General features: G+C 35.5%; 1 long non-coding RNA gene across 4 annotated transcripts in view; it reads right to left on the reverse strand.

Moving 5' to 3' along the window:
* The window catches only part of LOC137640719 (uncharacterized), a 31,293-nt gene that overhangs the window by 6,518 nt on the left and 18,775 nt on the right, over positions 1-6,000 (reverse strand). For all 4 annotated transcript variants that reach the window (XR_011044461.1, XR_011044463.1, XR_011044460.1 and 1 more), the window contains one exon: positions 5,036-5,160. This is a non-coding gene — a long non-coding RNA (uncharacterized lncRNA). The remainder of the gene's footprint in view (positions 1-5,035; positions 5,161-6,000) is intronic.

Raw genomic sequence — 6,000 nt, forward strand, 5'->3', positions numbered from 1 at the left:
TGTGTGTAAAGTCCAGCTAAAATATTATATGAAGTCCATCTACATGGGTGTCTCAGGTCTAGCTAACGTGGAGTCTGAAGTCCAATCAGATTATAGTCAAAGTCCAGTCAGATTATAGTCAAAGTCCAGTCAGATTATAGTCAAAAGTACAGTCAGATTAGTAATAGTGACGCATTTTAACCACGTCTAATAATAATTTATAGCCAAAGAGGAATTAAGCTAAAGAAATGGATAACAGGGGGTTGTTTTGGAATATTTGTCAATATGAATTATGTACTGAGGAGTAACAACTTTCTTATTTATAGACTTTAATCTGAACACCATTGACAGCTTAATCTTTTACTTCGGGAAAATAATCCTGGGTTTTCCGGATGCGTTCGTGATCGCTTATGGGAGGTTACAGTTTTTTTATGAAAGTAATTTGCGAACATTTTTAACCAAATAAGACCTTCAAGTATATGTGCATTAGTTTCCTGATGATTAAAACTAGCTCTCGATTCAGTTCGAAATACAGATGCAGATGGCTTTGAGTAAAAGGTTTTGATCAGTTTCACCACTGCTAGAAATTAGGATAATTTTCATTAGTTCCTTTGCCTTCAGGTCTCTCCGTTCTACTTCAATAGGATATTAGTTTGTTTACTTTCCTACCTACAGCAATTCTGTATAAACATGTTACACAATATTTCCTCTTCAACGCATTTCAACGTATTTGTAATACATAGTAAAAAACCTCTGGAGAATAACTACAATGGTGCAACCCGTTTTGAATAACTTATGCATTTAGGTATATAAAAAATAAAAAACTCGTAAAATACCATTTAGTTTAAGAATTCATTTTTCTTCAACCATTTTACGAGTAATTTCTATAATATTTGTCAAACTAAAAAAAGGTTAAATTTTAATAAATCTATATTAGAGAAGAACAATGATTATTATACTACCCGTTTTTTAATGAATTTAAGTTTACCAAGAAATTTACTTTCTCGGAGTCCTGACAATGCCCCCTTGAAATACCTATCACTAAATTATACTTAGAAGTGGCAGTATGCCATTCAAAGGTAACAAGCTTAGGCAGTAAAATAGCTTTAACTTCAAATGTAACCTACAAACATGTACGTTTAATAGCATCTTTTACACAACAGCCTATATTGATATTTGTTCACTGAACACCGGGTACTATTACACACTACAACTTTGTAGCTATTTTCACGTCGCTCTCTTCGTATTACCACACACTGGTTATAAATCAAGTGGGTGTAAGTTTCAAAATTGTCACCATTAAACAATCTTACCTTATAAATAGACGAAAAGGCTTAATATCCTATAGACTTTCAGTAGGTTTTGTTTAGACTTATGTCCTCATGATTCTTCGATCTCGCTAAGTATGAAAATGGAAGGACAACCTGAAAAATAAGTGACAATTATAGAATTTGCATTACATCTTCCAAATAGAAAATACATTTAATGTATTTTTCTGTTGGGGGGGGGTGAAAAATGAAATTGTGTATATATATATATATATATATATATATATATATATATATATATATATATATAATGTGTGTGTGTGTATGTGTGTGTGTATTTATGTATCTCTCATTGCACAAAAATGACTTCTGGATTGTCAGTGGCTTCCCTAAAGGAGGATATCTAGAAAGATTTGAATGTCATTTAGAGATAGGTTATGGCTCTTTGCTATGAATTCTTTGCTATGAATTTTGAAATGAATGAAGACTTTTCTCCAACCTTCTGAATGGCTAATAAGATACTACAAATCATGTAGTTTGCTTACTCTTTTGCCATACTATATATTCTTTAATGATTTTACCCATTTGATTTTATCAAAATACATAATATTCATTGAATATCAATCTACGTACCATGGTAAACAGCCATGGAGTGTGGTAAACTTAAACTAGCATTATGAATGTTTTTACGAAAAGTTACAAAAGTTACAGTATGTTCCTATGTGCATAGAATGCTATAAAGTGTTCATTATTATGATAAAGTGTTTCTCTGTTGATTATTGTCAATGTAAGTCATTCATTCTTTAATATTTGATTGACCATTATTCATTCAATTTCATGGGAATTTATGACCTAATCTACCCTTAAAAGTTATCTATTTACATATCATTGAAAAGAAATCGTGAAAAGGAACATTTTGAGTGATAAATTATCCTTTAATATTAATTTTCAAGGGAGATGTGGGCATCTTTATTTCAGGTACTCAGTTTACGGGTCAAAATTATCGCCCGATTTGGTAAAATTAGACCCAAATTTATCAGTCAGGTTTCATGAAACCCACCCTGACTTTTGAGATTTAAGGTATCTGCTATAAAACCAAGTTGGGTGAATTAGAGTACATTCGTGCAAACAGGAACCCACCCAGGCCATGGACATAGTATTTCAGTAACGCTGACACGTGTGCTAGAAATAAAAGGAGCTGACATTGTTACTTTACAAAAACTTAGTGTATTTCGAAAGTCTCTAAAACCTCTATGTGGAGTCTAAAAATTTATTGTTAAAATGAAAGGTTTGCGTGAATTGACTTATTTTATCTAGTAATGTAAAGTTAATAAGTCTGTTCCAACAAGACAATCTTGAGCACATTGTCTTATGCCAATCAATTTGCTCTTCAAAACTAAGATTAATACAACTAGAAGCGGGACTGCAGCCCAGCTAAAGTCGAGTCTGCTGCCCAGCTAAAATCGAGTCTGCTGCCCAGCTAAAGTCGAGTCTGCTGCCCAGCTAAAGTCGAGTCTGCTGCCCAGCTAAAGTCGAGTCTGTTGCCCAGCTAAAGTGTGTAAAGTCCAGCTAAAGTGTGTAAAGTCCAGCTAAAGTGTGTAAAGTCCAGCTAAAGTGTGTAAAGTCCATCTACAATGGTGTCTGAGGTCTAGCTAACGTGGGGTCTGAAGTCCAATCAGACAGCTAAAGTGTGTAAAGTCCAGCTAAAGTGTGTAAAGTCCAGCTAAAGTGTGTAAAGTCCAGCTAAAGTGTGTAAAGTCCAGCTAAAGTGTGTAAAGTCCAGCTAAAATACTATATGAAGTCCATCTACAATGGTTTCTGAGGTCTAGCTAACGTGGGGTCTGAAGTCCAATCAGACAGCTAAAGTGTGTAAAGTCCAGCTAAAGTGTGTAAAGTCCAGCTAAAATACTATATGAAGTCCATCTACAATGGTGTCTGAGGTCTAGCCAACGTGGGGTCTGTCCAATCAGACAGTTAAAGTGTGTAAAGTCCAGCTAAATTGGAGTCTGCTGTCCAGCCCTAGGGGAGTCTGCTGTCCAGCCCTAGGGGAGTCTGCTGTCCAGCTAAAGGGGAGTGTCTGCTGTCCAGCTAAAGGGGAGTGTCTGCTGTCCAGCTAAAGGGGAGTGTCTGCTGTCCAGCTAAAGGGGAGTGTCTGCTGTCCAGCTAAAGGGGAGTGTCTGCTGTCCAGCTAAAGGGGAGTGTCTGCTGTCCAGCTAAAGGGGAGTGTCTGCTGTCCAGCTAAAGGGGAGTGTCTGCTGTCCAGCTAAAGGGGAGTGTCTGCTGTCCAGCTAAAGGGGAGTGTCTGCTGTCCAGCTAAAGGGGAGTGTCTGCTGTCCAGCTAAAGGGGAGTGTCTGCTGTCCAGCTAAAGGGGAGTGTCTGCTGTCCAGCTAAAGGGGAGTGTCTGCTGTCCAGCTAAAGGGGAGTGTCTGCTGTCCAGCTAAAGGGGAGTGTCTGCTGTCCAGCTAAAGGGGAGTGTCTGCTGTCCAGCTAAAGGGGAGTGTCTGCTGTCCAGCTAAAGGGGAGTGTCTGCTGTCCAGCTAAAGGGGAGTGTCTGGTCCAGCTAAAGGGGAGTGTCTGGTCCAGCTAAAATATTATATGAAGTTCATCTACAGTGGTGTCTCAGATTAGTCAAAAGTCAAGTCACATTAGTAGAAGTTACGCAGTTTAACCACGTCTAATAATAATTTATAGCCATACAGGAATCAGCTAAAGAAATGGATTAACAGGTGGTTGTTTCGGAATCTTTGTCAGTATGACTTATGTATTGAGGAGTAATCAACTTTCTTATTTATAGACTTTAATGTGAACACCATCGACAGCTTACTCGTGTTTACTTCCAGGAAATTATTCCTGGGGTTTCCGGATGCGTTCGTGATCGCTTATGGGAGGTTACCGTTTGTCTATGAGTGTCATTTGCAAACATTTTGAACCAAATAAAAACTTCAAGTATATGTGCATTAGTTCCCTGATGATTTTTATCATAAAACTAGCTCTTGATTCAGTTCGAAATACAGATGGCTTTGAGTAAAAAGTTTTGATCAGTTTCACCACGGCTAGAAATTAGGATAATTTTCATCAGTTCCTTTGCCTTCAGGTCTCTCCGCTCTACTTCAATAGGATGTTAGTTTGTCTACCTTCAATAATTTCTTTCCTACCTACAGCAATTCTGTATAAACATGTTTCACAATATATCCTCTTCAACGCATTTCAACGTATTTGTAATACATCAGTAAAAATCTCTGGAGAATAACTACAATGGTGCAACCCGTTTTGAATAACTTATGCATTTATATATAAAGCTATCAAAAACTCGTAAAATAGTATTTAGTTTAATTAATTTTTCTTCAACCATTTTACGAGTAATTTCTATAATTAATTTTTATCAAACTAAAATAAGGTTAAATAAGGTTATTAGAGAAGAACAATGATTATTATACTACCTGTTTTAATGAATTTAAGTTTACCAAGAAATTTACTTTCTCGGAGTCCTGACAATGCCCCTTGAAATGCCTATTACTAAATTATACTTAGAAGTGGCAGTATGCCATTCAAAGGTAACAAGCTTGGGCAGTAAAATAGCTTTATCTTCAAATGTAACCTACAAACATGTACGTTTAATAGCATCTTATATTACACAACAGCCTATATTAATATTTGGTCATTGAACACCGGGTACTATTATACACAACTTTGTAGCGATTTGCACGTCGCTCTCTTCGTATTACCACACACTGGTTATAAATCAAGTGGGTTAAGTTTCACAATTGTCACCATTAAACAATATTACCTTATAAATAGACGAATAGGCGTTTTCTGAAGGACTGGATATCCTATAGACTTTCAGTAGGTTTTGTTTAGACTTGCGTCCTCAAGATTCTTCGATCTCGTTAAGTATGAAAATGGAAGGACAACCTGAAAAATAAGTGACAATTATAGAATTTGCATTATATCTTCCAAATAGTAGATACATTGAATGTATTTTTCTGTGGGTGAGGGTGAAAAATGAAATTGTATATATATATATATATATATATATATATATAAATTATATATATATATGTGTGTGTATGTTTGTGTGTGTGTTTGTGTGTGTGTGTGTGTGTGTGTGTACGTACCTCTCATTGCACTAAAGTGACTTCTGGATTGTGAGTGTCAATGGCTTCCCTAAGGGAGGATATCTAGAAAGATTTGAATGTCATTTACTGATAGGTTATGGCTCTTTGCTATGAATACTGAAATGAATGAAGACTTTCCTCCAACCTTCTGAATGGCTAAAGAGATACTACAAATCATGTAGTTTGCTTACTCATTTGCCATACTATATATTCTTTTTTTATTTTACCCTTGTGATTTTATCAAAATACATAATATCCATTAAATATTAATCTACGTACCATGGTAAACAGCCATGGTGTGTGGTAAAATTAAACTAGCATTATGAATGTTTCTACGAAAACTTACAAAAGTTACAGTATGTTCCTATGTGCATATAATGCTATAAAGTGCTCATCGTTATGATAAAAGTGTTGCTCTGTTGATTATTGTCAATGTAAGTCATTCATTCTTCAATATTTGATTGACCATTTTTCATTCAATTTCAGGTAAAGGTTTGGGAATTTATGACTTAATCTACTCTTAAAAGTTATATATTTACATATCATTGGAAAGCAATAGTTAAAAGGAACCTTTTGAGTGATAAATTATCCTTTAATGTTAATTTTCAAGGGAGATGTGGGCATCTTTATTTCAGGT

Source organism: Palaemon carinicauda, chromosome 5, assembly GCF_036898095.1.
Source record: "Palaemon carinicauda isolate YSFRI2023 chromosome 5, ASM3689809v2, whole genome shotgun sequence".
Taxonomy (NCBI): Eukaryota; Metazoa; Arthropoda; class Malacostraca; order Decapoda; family Palaemonidae; genus Palaemon; species Palaemon carinicauda.